Here is a 24,371-nt window from a genome sequence, read left to right as displayed (position 1 = left end):
ATAACAGAGTTGGTAGAAATGTTTGTTCCCTGTACACAAGGAGTTTATAGTCTACAGTCTAGACCTTCAGAACCAGCAGCAAGAAGCAACATGGCCTAGTGGAAAGAGTACAGGCCTGGGAATCTGAGGACCTGGGTTCTAATTCTGGCTCTGACATTTTTCTGAGGTTTGACCTTGGGCAAGTCACTTAACTTCTCTGCGCTTCAATTCCCTCATCTGTAAAACGGGGATTAAGACTGTGAGCCTCATGTGGGACTTGGACTGTGTCCAACCTGATTAGCTTGTATCTACCTTAGTGCTTAGTACAGTGCCTGGCACATAGTAAGCACTTAACAAATACCATTAAATAAACCCCCCCAAAAGCAAAAACCTTCACCTGTCCTGTGGTATGTCCAGTGGGCATTCCAGTTAGCGAGGCGTCTCTGCCATTCTTGGGAGCTTCTGCCTCTCCTCCTCCCCTCTTTTCTTGTTTTGTAGTATTTCTTAGGTGCTGATTATCTGACTTGCTTATCTTTTGTCTACCCCAGAACTCAGTACAGTGCGTGCCATATAGTAAGCACTTAACAAATGCTTGTCTTGTCTTATGCTATCTAGTCATTTCCGACCCATAGCGACTCCATTCATTCATTCATTCAATTGTATTTATTGAGCACTTACTGTATGCAGATCACTGTACTAAGCGCTTGGGGAGTACAAGTTGGTAACATATAAAGAAGGTCCCTACCCAACAGTGGGCTCTCAGTCTAGAAGGGGGAGACAGACAACAAAACAAAACATACTAACAAAATAAAATAAATAGAATAGATATGTACAAGTAAAATAAATAGAGTAATAAATACATACAAACATATATACATATAAATAGGTGCTGTGGGGAGGGGAAGGAGGTAAGGTGGGGGGATGGAGAGGGGGACGAGGGGCAGAGGAAGGAGGGAGCTCAGTCTGGAAAGGCCTCCTGTAGGAGGTGAGCTCTCAGTAGGGCCTTGAAGGGAGGAAGAGAACTAGCTTGGCGGATGTGCGGAGGGAGGGCATTCCAGGCCAGGGGGATGACAGGGGCCAGGGGTCGACGGCGGGACAGGCAAGAATGAGGCACGGTGAGGAGATTAGCAGCAGAGGAGCAGAGGGTGCAGGCTGGGCTGTAGAAGGAGAGAAGGGAGGTGAGGTAGGAGGGGGCGAGGTGATGGAGAGCCTTGAAGCCGAGGGTGAGGAGTTTCTGCCTGATGCATAGGTTGATTTCTAGCCACTGGAGATTTTTGAGGAGGGGAGTAACATGCCCAGAGCATTTCTGGACAAAGACAATCCGGGAAGCGGCGTGAAGTATGGATTGAAGTGGGGAGAGACAGGAGGATGGGAGATTGGAGAGGAGGCTGATACAGTAATCCAGATGGGATAGGATGAGAGCTTGAACAAGCAGGGTAGCAGTTTGGATGGAGAGGAAAGGGCGGATCTTGGCAATGTTGCGGAGGTGAGACCGGCAGGTTTTGGTGACGGCTTGGATGTGAGGGGTGAACGAGAGAGCAGAGTCGAGGATGACACAAAGGTTGCGGGCTTGTGAGACGGGAAGGATGGTAGTGCTGTCAACAGTGATGGGAAAGTCAGGGAGAGGGCAGGGTTTGGGAGGGAAGATAAGGAGTTCAGTCTTGGACATATTGAGTTTTAGGTGGCGGGCAGACATCCAGATGGAGATGTCCTGAAGGCAGGAGGAGATGCGAGCCTGGAGAGAGGGGGAGGGAGCAGGGGCAGAGATGTAGATCTGGGTGTCATCAGCGTAGAGATGATAGTTGAAGCCGTGGGAGCGAATGAGGTCACCAAGGGAGTGCGTGTAGATCGAGAACAGAAGGGGACCAAGCACTGAACCTTGGGGAACCCCCACAGTAAGGGGATGAGAGGGGGAGGAGGAGCCTGCGAAAGACACTGAGAATGAACGTCTGGAGAGATAAGAGGAGAACAAGGAGAGGACGGAGTCTGTGAAGCCAAGGTTGGATAGCGTGTTGAGGAGAAGGAGGTGGTTCACAGTGTCGAAGGCAGCTGAGATGTCGAGGAGGATTAGGATAGAGTATGAGCCGTTGGATTTGGCAAGCAGGAGGTCATTGGTGACCTTTGAGAGGGTAGTTTCCGTGGAATGTAGGGGACGGAAGCCAGCTTGGAGGGGGTCGAGGAGAGAGTTGGCATTGAGGAATTCGAGGCAGTGCGTATAGACGACTCATTCAAGGAGCTTGGAAAGGAATGGTAGGAGGGAGATAGGGCGGTAACTAGAAGGTGAGGTGGAATCGAGAGAGGGTTTTTTTTAGGATGGGAGAGACGTGGGTATGTTTGAAGGCAGAGGGGAAGGAACCAGTGGAGAGTGAGCGGTTGAAGATGGAAGTTAAGGAGGGGAGAAGGGATGGAGCAAGAGATTTCATGAGATGAGAGGGAATGGGGTCAGACGCACAGGTGGCCAGAGTAGCACTTGAGATGAGGGAGGGGAGCTCCATGGGCATACATCTCCCAGAATACCCCACCTCAATCTGCAATCAATCTGATAGTGTATTCATAGAGTTTTCCTGGTAAAAGTATGGAAGTGCCATTGCCTTCTTCTGGGCAGTAAACTTGAGTTGCTGCCCTCAACTCTTTCCCATGCTGCTGCTGCCCAGCACAAGTGAGTTTTGACTTTTAGGAGATTGCCTTCCACTCTTTAGCCACTGGCCAAGCTAGGAATGGAATGGTTAGGCCTCTGCTCCACTCTCCCTCCCATAGCCAAGACTGGTAGAGTATTCAAAACATTCCAGGTGCCATCCTGAGGGGGCTGACAAATGCTACAACCTTCATTATCACATAAATAGTCTGTGCTGTGGTGTGCTGTCTTGTTTGTAGGGTCTGGTGCTGTTTTCACTTTTGCTCCTTTGCCTCAAGACCCTGCTGGAGTGTCTGCTTGGAAAAAGTCATTTCTTTCTAGATGGCCAGGCTGGTCTCTCTGGGGCAATTAATAATAATAATAATAATAATAATCATCATCATCATCATCCTGGTATTTGTTAAGCACTTACTATGTGACAAGCACCATACTAAGCACTGGAGTGGATACAAGCAATAACACAGTGAAGCTAAGTGACTCGCCCGAGTTCACACAGCACAAAAGTGATGGAGCAGAGATTAGAGCAGAGATTTGTGGACTCTTAGATCCGTGCGCTTTCCATTAGACCTCGCTTCTCCTCCCAACTTTCAGCCAGATGGAGCTTTGCCTAAGCCTTTGTTTTATTGTATCCTTAAAGCATTTCCTCTATCCCCCAAACTTTGAGTCACTTCCACCCACCATGCAGCTGCTGCCTGGGTACCCTATGACTATTGGATCATTTGGGTTGAGATGAGTCTAGTTTCCATGCCGGTAGGCCTACTTCTGTTTCACCCTTACTTGCCCCCTCCATTCACCTCCCTTCCATCCCCATGGCACATATGTATAGATCTGTGTATTTATTTATTTACTTATGTTAATATCTGTCTCCCTCTCTAGACTGTGAGCTCACTTTGAGCAGGGAATGTTTGTTGTTATAGTGTACTCTGCCAGGTGCTTAGTACCGTGCTTAGCACACAGTAAGCACTCAATAAATATGATTGAATGAATGAGTTTGCTCTCAGATTAAAGACGTGTTGGTCTAATTGGTGAAATCCATAGTTAAAAGAGACAGAAACAGGAGCGTGGGAAAAGCAGACCAGTCCAGAACAGGGCACTGGTAAGAGAATAAGTGCCAGATCAATCAATCAATCAATTGTAATTATTGAGCACTAACTGCCTGCAGAGCACCATGCTAAGTGCCTTGGAGAAGTGCAACATAACAGAGTTGGTAGACACATTCCCTCCCCTCTCAGGGTCACACAGAGTTTCCAGTACTCTACCAGTCTCGGCCAAGGGAGTGAAGCAGAGGCATATTCATTCCGTTTCTAGCTTGGGCAGTGGCTAGCAAGTGGAAGGCAATCAGCTACAAGTCAAAACTCCCCTGTGCTGGGCAGCAGCGGCACGGAAGAGAATCAAGTGTGGGGACTCTGGTTCACTGTATAGAAGGAAGCAATGGTAAATTGTTTCCATATTTTTACACCACCAGAAAGATTGCAGATAGAGGTGAGATGTCCTAGGAGAGATGTGTCCATGGCATCGTTATGGGTCAGAGATGACTCAACAGCATAAGACAAGACACATTCCCTGCCAGATCACCCATTCCATCTTGAACTATTTGAAAGCAGATTTTTTTTTCTTTTGGCTCCTCAGCAGACCTGGGCATGGCTCTGGGTGGGGCAAAGAGGACACGAGGTCTGCCCTGGGGTGGGGATGGGGGAAATGCAGCCTGCCCTCCATAATAATGAGTGTGGTTTTCAACAAGTGCTTACTATGGGCCAAGCACTGGGGTTGATACAATAGAAACTGCTTGAACACAGACGCTATCCCAAATGGGGCTCACAGTCTAAGAGGAAGGGAGAACAGGGCACTGAATCCCCATTTTATAGATGAGGTCACTGAGGCATAGAGAATTTAGGTGACATGCCCAAGATCATGCAGCAGACGAATGGCGGAGCCGGGATTAGAACCTAGGTCCTCTGTTTTTTCCTCTTAGACCCTTCTGCGTCTCGTAATGCTTCCACTCTTTCATCAAACAGGACACAGCCTCTCCCCAGCCTGGGGAACTATAGTGACTTTTTGTCCACTCCAGGCTAGGCAAGGGGAACTGGAGTCTAAACACGGTGTTAAAAATGAGAAGCAGCGTGGCCTAGTGGAAAGAGCCATGATCTGGGTTCCAATCCTGCCACTGCCACTTGTCTAGTGTGTGACCTTTGCCAAGTCACTTAACTTCTCTGTGCTACAGTTCCCTCAATACCTGTTCTCTCTCCTTCATAGACTGTGAGCCCCATTTGGGACCTGATTAACTTGTATCTATCCCAGCACTAGCGTGGCTTAGAGGAAGAAGCCCAGGCTTGGGAGTGAGAGGTCATGGATTCTAATCCCGGCTCCACCACTTTTCAGCTGTGTGACTTTGGGCAAGTCACTTCACTTCTCTGTGCCTCAGTTACCTCATCTGTAAAAGAGGGATTAAGACTGTGAGCCCCATGAGGGACAACCTGATAACCTTGTATCTACCCCAGCACTTAGAGCAGTGCTTGGCTTATCACAGTGCTCGGTACCTGGCCAGCCCTTAACAAGTACCATAATTATTGATCATTATTATTAAGTCCTTGCTTGGTGCTTGGAAAGTACAGAATAACCAAATGGCACACTCCCTGCCCACAGAGATCTTACACTCCAGTGATTGAGACAACTTTAAAAATATGTATAACTAGAATGGTTGCGATAAATTGAGGAGAAGGAGCACGGCCTAGTGGAAAGAGTCCAGGCCTGGTAATCAGAGGATCAGGGTTCTATTTCCCTGTGCCTCAGTTATCTCATCTGTAAAATGGGGGTTGAGACTGTAAGCCCCACATGGAACAGGGACTGTGTCCAACCTAATTTGCTTGTATCCACCCCAGGGCTTAATACAGGACCAGGTACATAGTTAGTGCTTAACAAATACCATAGTTATTAATATTATTAATCCTGGCTCTGCTACTTATCTGCTGTCACTTAAGCAAGTCACTTAAGTGCTCCATGCCTCAGATCCTTCATCTGTAAAATGGGGATTAAGACTGCGAGCCTCGTGTGGAACATAAACTGTATCCAACCTGATTATCTTGTGTCTACTTCAGCGCTTAGTACAATTCCTGGCATATAGTAAGCTCTTCATGAATACCATTGAAAAAAAATGCTTTTCCCAAGCTGGAAATTCTCAGATAATTCCTCCAACTGTCCAGTCTCTCTGCCTGAGCTGTCAGATCCTCAGAACAAAGATGCTGCAGAGGAATCTGTGAGGACAGAGGGTCCAGCCATGACGGGGCTGTGGAAGTGCAGTGAGGCCTGGAAAGAGTGAACTCTCCCTTCTGTCCCCCTCCCCTCTTCCCACCCAAGGCCCAAGAGAGTGTGCAGACACCTTTCCTCTGGGGACTTTGTTTATGTGGAATATCTGTTTGTTTTAATCTGCAGTCAGAGTGGTTGAAACAGTTTGGCATTAAGTTAACATCTGGAAGTCAACACAGTAATTACATTAATTTGGAGACGACACATTCAATCGCAGGTTCTGGGAGCAGCAGCAAACTTGCGTATCTCGCTCCTCTCTAAGCAGACTCTTTGAAAGCAAAGCCAAACTCCCATGTGCTTTTCCAGAATCAACTCCACCTCCTCCACTCCAAACCTCAGAAATCCTGGTTCCTCATCTTTCTCTCTTTACCACGAATCAATCAATCAATCAGTCAATGGTATTTATTGAGTGCTTTCTATGTGCAGAGCACTGTACTAAGTGCTTGGGAGGGTACAGATAGGAGGGATCAAAATTGACACTGGGAAAGTCAATGCAGAGCTTGACTGCTCCCCTCCCCACCCCCCTGGCCTTACCTCCTTCCCCTCTCCACAGCACCTGTATATATGTATATATGTTTGTATGTATTTATTACTCTATTTTATTTGTACATATTTATTCTATATATTTTATTTTGTTAATAAGTTTTGTTTTGTTCTCTGTCTCCCCCTTCTAGACTGTGAGCCTGCTGTTGGCTAGGGACCGTCCCTATATGTTGCAAACTTGTACTTCCCAAGCGCTTAGTACAGTGCTCTGCACACAGTAAGCACTCAATAAATACGGTTGAATGAATGAAAGAAGAAACAGAACTCCTCCTAAATGTGCCCTGGGCTAGTGTTTGCCCAGCCATGGGCCCACCCTCCCCCAGGACAGGCCCACAGTCAAACCTGCTGGGGAATGGGCTTTTCAAACAGGCAGGGATCTGAGGGTCGATCCTGAGGAGAATTGTACCACCACTCACTGTTTCCTTTGCTCTCTCTGGTAAACTGCCCTCCCCCACCCACCCCGAACCTTAACTTTCATTCATCCATTCATTCAATAGTATTTATTGAGCACTTACTGTGTGCAAAGCGCTGTACTAAGCACTTGGGAGAGTACAATATAACAATGAATAGACACGTTCCCTCCCCACAATGAACTTACCTCAAGCATTACCCCAGGATGGAGTCATCAGTCAGTCAGTCAATTGTATTGATAATAATAATAATAGTAATCATAATATTTGTTAAGCACTTACTGTGTGTCAGGCACTGTTCCAAGCATTGGGATAGATTCAAGCTAATTGGTTTGGACACCATCTAACACAGGGCTCACAGTCTTAATCCCTATTTTACAGAGGAGGGAACTGAGGCACAGAGAAGTGAAGTGTTGTTCCCAAGTTCACATAGCAAACAAGTGGCAGAGCCGGGATTAGAAGCCAGGTTCTTCTGACTCCGAGGCCCGTGTTTTATCCACTGGGCTGCTTACTGTGTGCAGAGCACTGTACTAAGCACTTGGAAGAGTACAATACTACAGCAAACAGACACATTCCCTGCCAGCAACCAGCCAAGTGGCCCTCTGTGCTGGCGGCCTGAAGCCGGCCCTGCTGGCTTGTGCACCACGGCTGAGGGGGCACCTCCACTGGACTCATCTCAAAGACCTCCGAGATGAGTGTTCACAGCCAAAGATTCAGTCGATGAGGCCGAAGGGGTCCGTGCTCTGCCCCCTTGGAGCCAGCCTCCCCCTCCCCAAGTGGAAAACGCAACCAAGCCTTATGTGGGAGGCCGGAGTGGCCTCTTTCCCAAAGATGCCAGCTCCCCAATGGCCTCCTTCAGTGGTCCTGACCCACACAGCAGCAGCATAGGCCATGGCTCTGACCCCCGGCAACTGTGAGAAAGGAGGGGACCCCAAGACGAAGTCGTGAGGAGGGGCCTCCGAGACAGAGCCCCTGAAGGTGGCACACAATTCCTCCCCCTCTAGGCTGTTAGCTCGTTGTGTGCAGGGAATGTGCTGTTTATTGTTGCATTGTACTCTCCCAAGCGCTTAGCACAGTGCTCTATGCACAGGAAGCTCCCAAAAAAAGCAACTGACTGACTGAATGACTCTTCCTAGAGGAACTCACGCTGGTTGAGGCAGCCTAGAGTGGCCGGAAAGGCAGAGATTGCAGGAAACATTGCTCCTGGAGCATTTTCTGTAGTTGTTTTTATTTAACTGGGTTGTTGCTGCATGGGCGGGCAAATGAAGTCTGTAAGAATTGATGGTACCAGTGGAGCAAAATAAAATGGAGAGCATCATGGATAATCCATTTGACTTTCCCAGAGAGATAGTATCGGTAATGAAAAGTGAACGGCACATGGATTGCTCCCTTCTAGCAAAGCCTCGCAGATGCCAGGGAAAAAACTGCCAGCAGGGTCTGGGGAATTTAATCTCAGCTCCACCGCCAAATGCCTGGGCAATTTCGTTTTTCTGTCACTCCCCTTCCTCCCTCAAAGGACCACCAGTGGCACAGGGAGGTGAGGATTTAGGGAAGACAGCTTGAAAAAGGAATGATTTGACTAGGGCTTTGAAGGTGGGGAAAGTTAGCTTTGAAGCGGGAGGGAGTTCCAGCCCAGAGTGAGCTTGTGGGCGAGGGGTCGGTGGTGGGATAGATGAGATCGAAGTACAGGGAGTAAGCTGGAACACATGTGCAGGCTGGGTCATAGTAGGAGAGCAGGAAGGTGAGATAGGAGGGAGCAAGGTGATCGAGTGCTTTAAAGTCAGTGGTGAGAAGTTTCTGTTCAATGTGGAGCAACCACTGGAGGCTCCTGAGGAGTGGGGAGATGTCTGTCTGTCTCAATGCCGACCCCTGGCCCATGTCTTGCTTCTGGCCTGGAACGCCCTCCTTCCTCAAATCCTCCAGACAATTGCTCCCCCCACCTTCAAAGCCTTACTGAAGGCACATCTCCTCCAAGAGGCCTTCCCAGAGTAATCCTCACTTTTCCTCATAATAATAATAATAATAATCATAATAATAATAATAATAGCTTTTGTTAAGCGCTTACTATGTGCAAAGAACTGTTCTAAGCACTGGGGAGGATACAAGGTGGTCAGGTTGTCCCATGTGGGGCTCACAATCTTAATCCCCATTTTACAGATGAGGTAACTGAGGCACAGAGAAGTTAAGTGACTTGCCCAAAGTCACACAGCTGACAAGTGGCGGAGCCGAGATTTGAACCCACACTCCCCTCTTCTTTGCCCTGTCTTGTTCTCTCTGTTCTTCACCGCCCTCTCTGCTCCCATTCCAGCCTCACAGCACTTATGTACATATCATTTTATTTATTTGTTTATTTGCTATTTATTATTTATTTCTATTTATTTTATGCTATTTATTTGCTATTATTATTGATGTCTCTCTCCCCTGATCTAGACTGTCAGCTTGTTGTAGGCAGGGAATATCACTGTTTATTGTTGTATTGTAGTTTCCCAAGCACGTAGTACAGTGCTCTACACACCAGGAGCACTTAATAAATAAGATTGAATGAATGAATGAATGATTAAACAGTTTTAATGAAAATTATCTGGACTGCAGAGTGAAGTATGGATAGACTCCTTTTACCCCAAAACAGTGGCCCCTTTAACCCAACTGGGGGCGGAGAGAAGGCTGATGCCTAACTGTATGCCCCTGCTCACCAGCCCAAGTCCAAGCTGACCATTTATATGTCACGTTACTTATTGCATTTATTCCTTCCTTTTTTCATTTTTTTTACTCCTTTTTTTGTTGCTGGTTGTTACTGCCTTCCAGGGATTATTATTAATAATTATTAATAATTATTAATAATTATTATTATTGCGGTGGGTCTTGTTAAGTGCTTACTGTATGCCAAACAGTATCTGGGGTAGGTAGGTCCTACATTGGGGCTCCCATTCTAAGTAGGATTTAATCCACATTTTACATATGATGTTACTGAGGCAGAGTTACAGTTAAGTGACTTCCCTGAGACCCCACAGCAGGCAAGTGGCAGAACACTTCATAAAAGGAGAAGAACCAGTCTCTACCCTGAAGGTGTTTTCAATTTACAATTTAATGGGGGTGACAAACCATCCCAGATGGTTTTCGTACAGAAGGAAAAGAGAGGAAGCAGTGAGGCCTAGAGGAAAGAGCACAGGCATGGGAGCCAGAAGGACCTGAGTTCTAATCCTAATAATAATAATGATGACATTTGCTAAACACTTACTAAGTGTCAAGCACTGTTCTAAGTGCTGGGATAGATACAAAGCAATCAGGTTGGACACAGTTCATGTCCCACATGAGGCTTGCAGTCTTAACCCCCATTTTACAGATGATGTAACTGAGGTAGAGAGAGGTGAAGTAACTTACCCAAGGTCACACAGCAGACAAATGGTGGAGCTGGATTAGAACCCAGATCCTTCTGACTCCAAGGTCTGTGCTCTTTCCACTAGACCATGCTGCTTCCCAATCCCAGCTCTGCCACTTGTCTGCTGTGTGACCTTGGGCAAGTATCTTCACTTCTCTGTGCCTCAGTTTCCTCATCTGTAAAATGAGGATTGAGACTGTGAGCCCCACGTGGGACAGGGACCGTGTCCAACCTGATTAGCTTGCATCTGCCCCAGAGTTTAGCTCAGTGCCCGGCACAGAGTAAGTGTTTAACAAATACCATTAACAACAACAACAGTAAGCACTCAATAAATGTAGTTAATAACGATGGTATTCGTTAAGCACTTACTATGTGCCAAGCACTGTTCTAAATGCTGAGCACTGTTCTAAACACTGAGCACAACTGATTGATAAAATAGGCACCATTTCTGCCCTCAAATTGTTCCCAGTATAGCAAGGAGATTCCCACTCAAGTTTTTAAAGTTCCGGACATTGACCAGGACCCAGTCTGGGAAGCCCACTAGCAGAGGTCCAGGGAGTTAATAATAATAATAATAATTATGGTATTTGTGTGGGGTTAATAACAATTATATTAATAATTATGGTATTTGTTAAACTCTTATTATGTTCCAGGTACTGTACTAAGAGCTGGGGTGGATACAAGCAAATCAGTTTGGGCACAGTCTCATATGGGTCTCACTATCTCGATTCTCATTTTACAGATGAGGTAACTGAGGCCCAGAGAAGTAGAGTGACTTGCCCAAGGTCACAAAACAGACAAGTGGTGGTGCCGGGACTAGAACCCATGACCTTCTGACTCCAAGGCCCGTGCTCTATTTCACTATGCCATGCTGCTTCTCAATATAATAAAATACAATGCAATACAATAGCTGCTTGGTACAGTGCTCACCATATGGTAGACATCTAGTGCAGTGCTCTATAAATAGTAAGCATGATGCACAACCATAACTAGAAGCATCGTGGCCTAGTGGATAGAGCACGAACCTGGGAGTCAGAAGGACCTGAGTTCTAATCTCAACTCTGCCACTTGTCTGCTGTGTTACCTTGGGCAAGTCATTTCACTTCTCTGGGCCTCAGTTCCCTCATCTGGAAAATGGGGATTAAGACTGTGAGCCCCATAATAATGATGGCATTTGTTAAGTGCTTACTATGTGCAAAGCACTGTTCTAAGCCCTGGGGAGGACACAAGGTGATCAAGTTGTCCCACGTGGGGCTCACAGTCTTAATCCCTATTTTACAGATGAGGTAACTGAGGCACAGAGAAGTTAACTGACTTGCCCAAAGTCACACAGCTGACAACTGGTAGAGCCTGGATTTGAACCCATGACCTCTGGCTCCCAAGCCCGGGCTCTTTCCATTGAGCCACGCTGCTTCTCCCCATGTGGGACAGGGATCGGGTCTAACCTGATTTTCTCGTATTTACCCCAGTGCTTAATACTGTGCCTGGCCCTACTGAGAGCTCACCTCCTACAGGAGGCCTTCCCAGACTGAGCCCCTTCCTTCCTCTCCCCCTCGTCCCCCTCTCCATCCCCCCCATCTTACCTCCTTCCCTTCCCCACAGCACCTGTATATATGTAGATATGTTTGTACATATTTATTACTCCATTTATTTTACTTGTACATATCTATTCTATTTATTTTATTTTGTTAGTATGTTTGGTTTTGTTCTCCGTCTCCCCCTTTTAGACTGTGAGCCCACTGTTGGGTAGGGACTGGCTCTATATGTTGCCAATTTGTACTTCCCAAGCGCTTAGTACAGTGCTCTGCACATAGTAAGCGCTCAATAAATATGATTGATGATGATGATGATAGTAAGTGCTTAACAAATACTGAACTTATTATTATTCTAACCTCCCCCAAGGTGGGGTACCTGGGCACAACTATGCCAGGAGCATCTCGGTGATGGCCGTTGGTACTGCTCTGTCCACAATCCACCCATTGTTCCATTTTGGGGACTTCATTTGAGTCCCGACCCCTGCACTTCGAGAGATCTAAGAGTCCTCTCTCCTTGCAGGGCCCCTCTGCCCTTTGGGTGCCCACGTAGGTGTAAACCCCAGGGCCTCAGCCGGGGCTCTCCAAGGCCGGTTGGAGGGTGAGACTGACAGCTGCCCGCCTGTCTTGGAGGGAGGGTTCCTCCCCCAGAAGGCAGGGCAGCTGCTTGCACAAAGACCCCGCTTCTGGGCCTCCATTGTTCCGGCCTCTTACAAATGTTCACCCAACGGAAAAGGGGGGAATTTTGAAGGCTTAAATTGTCCGCTTCCAGCAGGGAAGAGGAGGAAAAAATAACCTACTTTGCATCTGAAAAGCCCACTTTCTAGAACAGCCTGGGCCCCCCCCGGGACCCCCCCACAGAGCCCCCCGGGTTTCCCCAGCAGCGGGAGTCTGTTATAGGGGCTGCTGGAGGATTTGCAATGCTCCTGTTCTCACAGATGAACAGACGAGGTGAAAAGGGTCTCTTCTCCGTCCCCAAACCGCCAGCCCTTCACCATCCCTCCAAATCCCCCCAAAGGCCCAGAAAAATGTGCTTTTTCTTGAGATCTGCCTCCCTCTCTGGGGGCCCGCCCCTTCATCATACAAAGCAGACTTCCCAGAGCCTGAGTTTTCAAAAAGGAGCCGCTTTGCTCCTTTCTGGACTCTGGAATCTCCACCCAAACTGTAGGATGGTATAGGAAAACCATGGCATGGGTTTCTTTTTTCTTTCTATTGTTTTGTTTTATGGGTTTTTTTTTAATTAATATTTGTTAAGTGCTTATTATGTGCTGGCACTATACTGTAGGCTCGGTATGGGCAGGGAGAGTGTCTGCTGATTCAGTTGTATTGTACTCTCCCAAGCACTTAGTACAGTACTTTGTGCATAGTAAGCAATCATAATTATTGTTGTTATTATTATTATGATTTTATCAATAATAAATATGATTAATGGTACTAAGTGCTGGGGTTGAACAAATGCCATTATTATTGTTATTATTATTATTGCATTTGTTAAATGCTTGCCATGTGCCAGGCACTGTTCTAAGCACTGAGATAGACACAAGATAATTGGGTTTGATGTAGTCCCTTTCCCACGTGGAGCTCACAATCTTAATCCCCATTTTACAGATTAGGGAATTGAGGAACAGAGAAGTGAAGTGACTTGTCCAAGGGCACACAGCAGCAAGTGGCGGAGCCAGAATTAGAACCCAGGTCTTCTGTCTCTCAGGCCCAAGCTCTATCCACTAGGCCATGCTGCTCTCCTCCCAAACTACCCCAAGCTCTTTTCCAAACACTTGGTGGAGTAATGATGTCAACCCAAGCACCCACTGCCTTTGCAGTTGATGTCATCGCCACAAACTGGATCCGTGGGGTCCCCGCTGAAAGGCTCGCCCTCCTCACAGGGGGATTGGGAGATTATACCTGCCAGGACATGGGGGTATTGATCCTGGTGATGTCCTGCCCTTTGGTCACTGAGTTTAGAAATGCTTTGGCCCTTCCCACCTGCAGAAGAACAGGGATGGCCAGTGAAAATGGGACGTGGGTCTTTCCTGGCCCCCATCCACACACACCCCTACATACACGTGTCCCAGTCATGCCAACTGGGACGCAAAAGGATACTGAGGCCTCTGCCTATAGTTTAGAGCTCCTCTCCTCTAGTCTGCTTGATTGGATATAGGAGAAGGGGGGTGGGCGAGTCTTTCATTTTTCCCTGATCAATCAATCATATGTATTTAGTGCTTACTGTAGTGCTCTGCGCATAGCATTATACTAAGCACTTGGGAAAGTAATAATAATAATTAATCATAATAATAATGTATTTGTTAAGCCCATGCTATGTGCCAGGCACTGTACTAAGTGCTGGGGTAGACATAAGCAAATCAGGTTGGACAGCATCCCTGTCCCACATGGGGCTCACGCTCTTAATCCTCATTTTACAGACAAGGTAACTGAGGCACAGAGAAGTTAAGTGACTTGTCCAGGGTCACATAGCAAGCAAATGGCAGAGCTGGGATTAGAACCCAAGTCCTTCCAACTCCCAGGCCCGTGCTCTATTCCCTTCTCTGAGAATAGCAAGCTTCCCTGAGAGTAGAATATAACAGAATTGATAGTCACATTCCCTTCCCACGAAGAGCTTCCAGTCTAGATTTGGGCTGTTTTCCCTGGCCCACAAAGTGGGAGATTCTGGAATCTAATGGGCTGACCATCTGAGCGTCTCTTTGTTCATGGGGGTCTTCAATCATCCCTGCTGACCGCAATGTCCTCCCACCTGGCGGTAGTAACCAATGGATGGAAGGAGCAGCTGCCTCAGGCTCTCTGCTCCCACAGCAACCCCAGGACCTAAATCTGCCATCCCCCTCAAAGAACCTTCCTCCCCTCCCCCCTGACTCCTCCAAAGTTTCCCAGTCCCCATCTTTGCTCAGTTATGTTTCCTCTGAGATGCAAACGTGACTGATTTCCAAAGCGGCTTCTCCGGCATCTAGGCCACTGCTTGGCATCTTGTATGTTGATTGTAGTATTTGTTAAGCGCTTACTGTGTGCCAGGCACTGTACTAATCAATGGGATAGATGCAAGATAATCTAGTTAGACACAGTCCCAAGTGGGGCTTACAAGGTAACTGAGACCCAGAGAAGTGAAGTGACTTGCCCAAGGTCATACAGCAGACAAGTCTCCGAGCTTGAGTCTTGGAACCCAAAGAATTTCTCTTCAATGTGACCCACACCAACTGGTGGAAGACGGCCTTCTTGTGTCTCATTCATTCATTCATTCAATCATATTTATTGAGTGCTTACTGTGTGCAGAGCACTGTACTAAACACTTGGGAAGTACAAGTTGGCAACATATAGAGACAGTCCCTACCCAACAGTGGGCTCACAGTCTAGAAGGGGGAGACAGAGAACAAAACAAAACATATTAACAAAATAAAATAAATAGAATAAATATGTACAAATAAAATAAATAAATAGAGTAGTAAATGCGTACAAACATATATACATATATACAGGTGCTATGGGGAGGGGAAGGAGATAAGGTGGGGAGGATGGAGAGGAGAAAGAGGGGGACAGGAAGGAGGGGGCTCAGCCTGGGAAGGCCTCCGGGAGAAGGTGAGCTCTCAGTAGGGCCTTGAAGGGAGGAAGAGAGCTAGCTTGGCGGATGTGCGGAGGGAGGGCATTCCAGGCCAGAGGGATGACGTGGGCTGGGGGTCGACGGCGGGACAGGTGAGAACGAGGCACAGTGAGGAGATTAGTGGCAGAGGAGCGGAGGATGCAGGCTGGGCTGTAGAAGGAGAAAAGGGAGGTGAGGTAGGAGGGGGCGAGGTGATGGACAGCCTTGAAACTGAGGGTGAGGAGTTTCTGCCTGATGTGTAGGTTGATTGGTAGTCACTGGAGATTTTTGAGGAGGGGAGTAACATGCCCAGAACATTTCTGGACAAAGACTATCCAGGCAGTGGCGTGAAGTACAGATTGAAGAGGGGAGAGACAGGAGGATGGGAGATCGGAGAGGAGGCTGATACATTAATCTAGATGGGATAGGATGAGAGCTTGAATGAGCAGGGTAGCGGTTTGGATGGAGAGGAAAGGGTGAATCTTGGCAATGTTGCGGGGATGAGACTGGCAGGTTTTGGTGACAGGTTGGATGTGAGGGGTGAACGAGAGAGCAGAGTCGAGGATGACACCAAGGTTGCAGGCTTGTGAAATGGGAAGGATGGTAGTGCCGTCAAGAGTGATGCTGGACACTTAGTAAGAGCCTAGGAAAAGACCGTCATTTGTAAAAAATAATGTTCATTTTGACAAAATGGCCTTCAAGCTTCAGAGCTTCCTCCCTAAAGGTCTAGGGTATGTGGGCCCGCTTTCATCGGCTGGCCTGGGGCACGTTTGACACCCAAAGCAGCCTAGGATCAATACTGAGTGTGCAGAATTCACAACCGAAATGATGCTGGTATCATTAGCAAGACTTTCTGGAGGTCCAGCGATTTTCAAGCCTGATTTCCTTTCCAAGAAATAGACTCGTGTCTGGGGTTATCCCCACTTCTGTTCGGGAGGAAACATATCTCCTGAGAAAACATTTTTTTGTTATTTCTTCATCGCTTCATTGGGTTTCAAATGGTCAGTTTTCCCCGCCAGGGCCAAGAGCTGATTTCGGTCATGATTTCCGGGAGGTGATGATCATCTCTCGCTCCCCCTGGATGGTATCATTCTCCTCCGTGACCCTTAAACAGAAAATGAAAATGAGAGTGAATGAGCCACAGCAGCCCAGCGCAATATCCCTCCTTCTCCCGCTGTGCTCCTCTTCTGAGGATGGGAAAAAAGGGCAATCAACCTCTCTGATTCCTGTCAGCCGTGACCTGCCTTTCTCACCATAGTCCAAGTGGAAGTAACAATGATTGAGTGCCCACTCAGTGCAGTACACTGTACTAATTGCTTGAGTTTACCCTCTAATAGTTTACTCACATTGAGCTTACCCTTTAATGGTACAGGTGTGATTCTGTCCAGGGGTAAGCCCAGGGACCATGGAATCCTGTAATTTATCTATCTATCTATTTATTTATATATTTATTTATTTATGTTAAAGGCTATCTCCCCCTCTAGACTGTGAGCTCGTTGTGGACAGGGAATGTGTATGTTTATTGTTATATTATACTCTCCCAAGTGCTTAGTGCAGCACTTTGTACAGAGTAAATAATAATAATAATAGCATTTATTAAGCGCTTACTATGTGCAAAGCACTGTTCTAAGCGCTGGGGAGGTTACAAGGTGATCAGGTTGTCCCACAGGGGGCTCACAGTCTTAATCCCCATTTTACAGATGAGGTAACTGAGGCCCAGAGAAGTTAAGTGATTTGCCCAAAGTCACACAGCTGACAATTGGAGGAGTCGGGATTTGAACCCATGATCTTTGACTCATTCATTCATTCAATAGTATTTATTGAGCACTTACTCTGTGCGGAGCACCGTACTAAGCGCTTGGGAAGTACAAGTTGGCAACATATAGAGATGGTCCCTACCCAACAATGGGCTCACAGTCTAGAAGGTGGAGATAGACCATAAAACAAAACATGTGGACAGGTGTCAAGTCATCAGAATAAATAGAAGTAAAGCTAGATGCACATCATTAACAAAATAAATAGAATAGTAAATACGTTCAAGTAAAATAAATAGAGTAATAAATCTGTACAAACATATATACAGGTGCTGTGGGGAGGGGAAGGAGGTAGGGCGGGGGGATGGGGAGGGGGAGAGGAAGGTGGGAGCTCAGTGTGGGAAGGCCTCCAGGAGGAGGTGAGCTCTCAGTAGGGCTTTGAAGGGAGGAAGAGAGCTAGCTTGGCGGATGTGTGGAGGGAGGGCATTCCAGGCCAGGGGGAGGACATGGGCTGGTGGTCGATGGTGGGACAGGCAAGAACAAGGCCCAGTGAGGAGGTTAGCGGCAGAGGAGTGGAGGGTGCGGGCTGGGCTGGAGAAGGAGAGAAGGGAGGTGAAGTAGGAGGGGGCGAGGTGATGGACAGCCTTGAAGCTGAGAGTGAGGAGTGTTTGCCTGATGCGTAGGTTGACTGGGAGCCATTGGAGATTTTTGAGGAGGGGAGTAACATGCCCAGAGCGTTTCTGCACAAAGATGATCCGGGCAGCAGCGTGAAGTATAGGCTGAAGTGGGGAGAGACAGGAGGATGGGAGATCAGAGAGGAAGCTGATGCAGTAATCCAGTCGGGATAGGATGAGAGATTGAACCAGCAGGATAGCGGTTTGGATGGAGAGGAAAGGGCAGATCTTGGCCATATTGTGTAGGTAAGACCAGCAGGTTTTGGTATGGATTGGATGTGAGGGGTGAACGAGAGGGCAGAGTCGAGGATGACACCAAGTTTGCAGGCTTGTGAGACAGGAAGGATGGTAATGCTGTCTACAGTGGTGGGAAAGTCAGGAAGAGGGCAGGGTTTGGGAGGGAAGATAAGGAGTTCAGTCTTGGACATATTGAGTTTTAGATGGTGGGCAGACATCCAGATGGAGATGTCTTGAAGGCAGGAGGAGACACGAGCCTAGAGATGTAGATTTGGGTGTCATCAGCGTAGAGATGATAGTTGAAGCCGTGGGAGCGAATGAGTTCACCAAGGGAGTGAGTGTAGATAGAGAACAGAAGGGGACCAAGAACTCACCCTTGAGGAACCCCTACAGTAAGGGGATGGGAGGGGGAGGATGAGCCCACAAAGGAGACTGAGAATGAATGGCTGGAGAGATGAGGAGAACCAGGAGAGGACAGAGTCTGTGAAGCCAAGGTTGGATAGCATGTTGAGGAGAAGGGGGTGGTCCACAGTGTCAAAGGCAGCTGAGAGGTCGAGGAGGATTAGGATAGAGTATGAGCCATTGGATTTGGCAAGCAGGAGGTCATTGGTGACCTTTGAGAGGGCAGTTTCGGTGGAATGTAGGGGACAGAAGCCAGATTGGAGGGGGTCTAGTAGAAAGTTGGTGTTGAGGAATTCGAGGCAGCGGGTGTAGATGACTCGTTCAAGGAGTTTGGAAAGGAAGGGTAGGAGGGAGATAGGGTGATAACTAGAAGGAGAGGTGGGATCAAGAGAGGGTATTTTTAGGATGGGGGAGATGTGGGCATGTTTGAAGGCAGAGGGGAAGAAACCAGTGGAGAGTGAGCGGTTGAAGATGGAAGTTAAGGAGGGGAGGAGGGAAGGGGTGAGAGATTTCATAAGATGAGAGGGAATGGGGTCAGAAGCACAGGTGGCCAGAGTAGCACTTGAGAGGAGGGAGGAGATCTCATCTGAGGATGCTGCTGGGAAGGATGGGAGAGTAGAGGAGAGGGTTGAGAGCCTGGGGGTTGGAGAAGGGGGAGGAGTGACTTTAGGGAGCTCAGACCTGATGGAGCTAATTTTACTAATGAAGTAGGAGGCCAGATCGTTTGGGGTGAGGGAAGAACAGAGGGTCTGAGAAGGAAATTAAATGTATGGAAGAGCTGACAGGGATGATGGGCATGGGTGTCAATAAGGGAGGAGAAATAGTTTTGTCTGGCAGAGGAGAGGATAGAGTTAAGGCAGGAAAGGATAAACTTGAAGTGAACGAGGTTGGCTTGGTGTTTAGACTTTCGCCAGCAGTGTTCAACAGCTCGAGCATAAGAGCGAAGGAGCCCGTGCTCTTTCCACTGAGCCAAAATGCTCAATAAATATGATTGAATGAATGAATGAATGAACTCATTTTCAATGCAAACCCACGTGAGAGATGGAACAGAAGAGCAGCTTGACCTAATGGGAAGTCAATCAGTCAGTCAATCGCATTTATTAAGCACTTACTGTAAGCAGAGCACTGTACTAAGCTCTTGGGAGAATCTTGTCTTGTCTTAGGCTGTTGAGTTGTCTCCAACCCATAACGACTCCATGGACACATTTCTCCCAGACCTCCCCGCTCTCCGTCGGCAGTCGTTCTGGTAGTGTATCCATACAGTTTTCTTGGTAAAAATATGGAAGGGGCTTAACCATCACCACCTTCTGCGCAGTAAACTCATGACTCTGTCCCATGACTCTACTGTCCAGCACAGGGGAGTTTTGACTTGTAGCAGATTGCCTTCCACTCGCTAGCCATGGGCCAAGCTAGGATTGGAATGAGTATGCCTCTGCTTGACTCTCTTCCATTGCCGAGACTGATAGAGTACTGGACACCCTCCAAGTGTGATACTGAGTGGGGCCTTGACAGAGTACAGTTTAACAATATAGCAGACACATTTCCTGCCCACAAGGAGTGTAGAGTCCAGAGGAAGAGCACAGATCTGGAAGTCAGTCAGCCAGTCAATCGTATTTACTGAGCACTTACTGAGTGCAGAACACTGTACTAAGTCCTTGGGAGAATACGATGTAAAAGTAAACAGTCACATTCCCTTCCCACAGTGAGCTTACAGTCTAGAGGACCTGTTTTCTAATCCTGGTTCCGCCACTTGCCTGCCCAGGATTTTGGACAAGCCACTCACTTTTCTGTGCCCCAACCTCCACATCATTAAAACAGAGCTTGTTGTGGGCAGGGGTCATGCCTTCCAACTCTACTGTAATGTTCCCTCCCAAGCACTTAGTGTAGTGCTCTGTACACAATAAATGCTCAATAAATGCCATTGATTGACTGAGATTTAATACCTATCCTTCCCCTTCCTAAGTCTCTGAGCCCCACTGTGGTAAAGAGACTGTGCCTTACCTTACAATGCTTAGCGCAGTGCTTGGCATGTAGTAAGCGCTTAACAGGCACTATTATTCCTAGAGCATGGGCTTGGGAGTCAGAGGACATGGGTTCTAATCCCAGCTCTGCCATCGGTCAACTGTATGACCTTGGGCAAGCCACTTAATAATAATAATAATGGTATTTGTTAAGTTTTTACTATTTCCCAGGCACTGTACTAAGCACTGAGGCACTGTACTAAGTGCTTGCTTCTTTGTGCCTCAGTTACCTCATCTGTAAAATGGGGATTAAGAGTGCAAGCCCCACATGGGACAACCTGATTACCTTGTATCTCCCCCAGCACTTAGAATGGGGCTTGGCACGTAGAAAGTGCTTAACGAATGCCAATATTAAATTATTACATTATTATTAAATTATTAAATTATTATTACCAACCTGATTTCTAGCAAGATCTTGCAGGACCAAATGAGTTAGAAAAAAGAGCCTTGGGAGCTAGAAAAATAGGTAAGTGAAAGCCAAACCAGTTGGGATAAGAATTTGTGGGTGTCCAGTACAGTGGTTTGCCTACTGTGTGTTGAACATTGTCCTGAGCACTTGCGAGAATGTAATAAAAATAGAAGCCATGATCCCTCCCCTCTAGACTGTAAAGTTATTCTGGGCAGGGAACCTGTCACCAACTCTGTTATGTTGTATTCTCCCTAGCACTTAGTACAGTGCTCTGCATACAGAAAGTGCTCAATACAATTGATTGATTGATTGATTGATTGCCCTTGAGAAGCTTATGCTCTAGACAGGGGAGACAGAAAGTGATAAATTATTGGCAGTAGTAAGAGAAGAATGGGTGACATGCCAACCACTGATTGCATGGGTAATAATAATAATAATAATAATAATAATAATAATAATAATGGCATTTAGTAAGCACTTACTATGTGCAAAGCACTGTTCTAAGCGCTGGAGAGGTTACGAGGTGATCAGATTGTCCCACGGGGGGCTCACAGTCTTAATCCCCATTTTACAGATGAGGTAACTGAGGCCCAGAGTGGTTAAGTGACTTGCCCAAAGTCACACAGCTGACAATTGGCGGAGCTGGGATTAAAACCCATGATCTCTGACTCTGAAGCCTGGGCTCTTTCCACTGAGCCAAGCTGTTTCAGAATGAGCATCAGTGAACATAAGATATCCCTGTGTGCTGAGAGTAGGTATAGAAACGTTGAAGCAAATGGCAGTCATTGGACTGATTCAAAACTTGGAAGGAGATTAGTTGGGGAATGCCTCCTGGAGGAGGTGGAAATGCAATCAATCAATGACATTTATTAAGCACTTCTCAGAGGGTTTTGAAGATGGAGAGAGCTGTGATCTGGAAGATTTGAAGGTGGGGAGGGAGTTCTGGGCTCAGGAAAGGATATGAGCAAAGGGCCAGAGAAAGGTACAGTGATAAAGTTCACTTGGGAGGAAAGGAGGGAAAGAGAGCTAATAAGGAGTAGCATGGAGAAGTAGCATGGTCTAGGGGCTAGACCACGGGCCTGGGAGTTAGAGGGACCTGGATTCTAATCCCAGCTCTGCCACTTGGTCTGCTGTGTGATCTTGGGCAAGCCATGTCATTAAAGGCAAGGGATGAGGGAGCCCAGGGTACAGGTGGCTTGAGGAGGGAGTTAAATGTCTGGAACAACTGGTGAGGGCAATGGTCATGGGTATAAATAAGAATGGAGACACAATTTTTGCTGGGCAGAGGAAAGAGCAGCATTAAAACATGCAAGGATTTCCACCAGCAATGCTCAGCCGTTCATGCATAGGAGCGAAGGAAGTGGACAGCGGAGGTAATCCAGGGCTGTGAGCTATTGGTATGAGATTGGTGAAGGGATAGGGGAGCGAGAGAGTTGCTTTCAGTAGATATGGTGGAGTTGACAGTGTCAATTTGGTCATCGAGGGCAGGTAGTTTGGGCATGGAGGATAAATGGGGCATGATAACTTAAGAAAATGGAAGGGGTCAGAAGATCAGAGGTTTCTTTGGGGGAACAGCACAGATTTGCGGGGAGGAGGTAGAGTCAGATAGAGGGATTTCAGAGGAGGTGAGGGTAATAATAATAATAATAATAATAATGGCATTTGTTAGGCACTTACTATGTGCAAAGAACTGTTCTAAGCACTGAGGAGGTTACAAGGTGATCAGGTTGCCCCGCAGTCTTAATCCCCATTTTACAGATGAGGTAACTGAGGTCCATAGAAGTTAAGTGACTTGCCCAAAGTCACACAGCTGACAGGCGGTGGAGTTGGGATTTGAACCCACGACCTCTGACTCCCAAGCCCGGGCTTTTTACACTGAGCCACGTGACATTGTATGGTGACTAGAGATGATGAGATCAAGTGTGTGATAAAGGATAAGATAAGGTAAGAAGATAAGGTTTGTGAGACAGAAAGAGTGGTCACGTTTCCTACAGTGATGGGAAAGTAGAAGAGCACAGGTTTTGGACATATTTAGTTTGAGGTGTCAGCGGGGCATCCAAGTAGAGATGTCCTGAAGTCAGGAAGAAATGTGAGACTGCAGAGGAGAGAGGTTGAGGCTGGAGAGGTAGATTTGGGAATCATCAGGGAAGAGATGGTAGTTGAAGCTCTGGAAGCGAATGGGTTCTCCAACAGATTGGGTGTAGATGGAGAATAGAAAGAGACCCAGTACTGAAACTTGAAGGACTCCCACAGTTAGGGGGTGGGAGACAGAGGAGGAGCCCACGAAAGAGATTGAGAAGAAGCAGCCAAAGAGAAAGGAGGAGAACCAGGAGAGGGCAGTGGATGATAAATAATAATAATAATTAAGGTATTTGTTAAGTGCTTACTATGTGCCAGGCACTCTACTAAGTGCTGGGGTGGATACAAGCAAATCAGGCATAGTCCCTGTCCCAGATGGGACTCACAATTTTAATCCCCATTTTACAGAGAGGATGAAGTGCTTCCTTTATAGAGGATGAATTGAAAGGGTCAGGACTCTGCATTCTGGAGAGATGCAGCTTCAGGAGGCCAGATTGGATTTTACAAAACCAGGAAAAGGGTGGGCATGGGTGACACAGAATTATTGCTCTTCAAATCTCACAACACTGGAAAGTCAGGGATAAAGAAGCAGCTTGACCTAGTGTATAGAGCGCGGGCCTCGGAGTCATAGGTCCTGGGTTCTAATCCCAGCTCCAACACCTGTCTGTTCTGTTACCTTGGGCAAGGCATTTAACTTCTCTAGGCTTCAGGTTCCTCAACTGTAAAATGGTGATTAAACTCTAAACCCTCCTTCCTAGATTGAGAGCTCCATGAGGGGCAGAGACTGTGTCCAATCTGATTAGCTTGTATCTCCCCAGTACTTAAAACAGTGCTCAACACATAGTAAGAGCTAAACAAATACCATAATTAATTAATTAATGGAGAGGGTTGAGCTAGGGATACGGAATGGTAAGAGTGGGTGTAATGGGGGCAACTGGCACACGTTTCTTCCAAGCATCTTGGCAACCATGTTGGAGAAAGAGTCCTGAGCTGGATGGATGGAGGGGGTACCCAAGGGCCGGCTTCAGGTGGAAAAGTGAATAATAATCAATAATAATTGTGGTATTTGTTAAGTGCTCACTATGTGCCAGGCACTGTACTAAGCACTGGAGTGGATACAAGCCATGCCCCTTAATCTCCATTTTACAGATGAAGGAATTGAGGCTCAGAGAAGCGAAGTGACTTACCCAAAGCCACACAGCAGACAAATGGCAGAACCAGGATTAGAACCCATGACCACCTGATTTCCAGGCTTGTGCAGTTGCCGTCTGGGAAGAGAGGTCATGGGTCACTGGGGCTGAAAATTTGGAAATGTCCAGTCTCCCTCTGCTCAAGTCATAAATGGAGTCTGGGTGAACAGGAACCTGGGAGGAAAAACAGTGGTTCTGGGTGAGCCAGCGGGTGGACGGGGGCGGTACCAGAGAAATG

General features: G+C 47.2%; 1 protein-coding gene across 1 annotated transcript in view; it reads left to right on the top strand.

Annotated features, from left to right (window-relative positions):
- The window catches only part of SLC35F1 (solute carrier family 35 member F1), a 178,552-nt gene that overhangs the window by 101,820 nt on the left and 52,361 nt on the right, over positions 1 to 24,371 (top strand). The window lies entirely within an intron of this gene.

The sequence above is a fragment of the Tachyglossus aculeatus genome, chromosome 2, assembly GCF_015852505.1.
Source record: "Tachyglossus aculeatus isolate mTacAcu1 chromosome 2, mTacAcu1.pri, whole genome shotgun sequence".
Lineage (NCBI taxonomy): Eukaryota > Metazoa > Chordata > Mammalia > Monotremata > Tachyglossidae > Tachyglossus > Tachyglossus aculeatus.
Note: the sequence above shows the minus strand (reverse complement) of the source record. Positions and strands in the feature narration are given on the sequence as shown.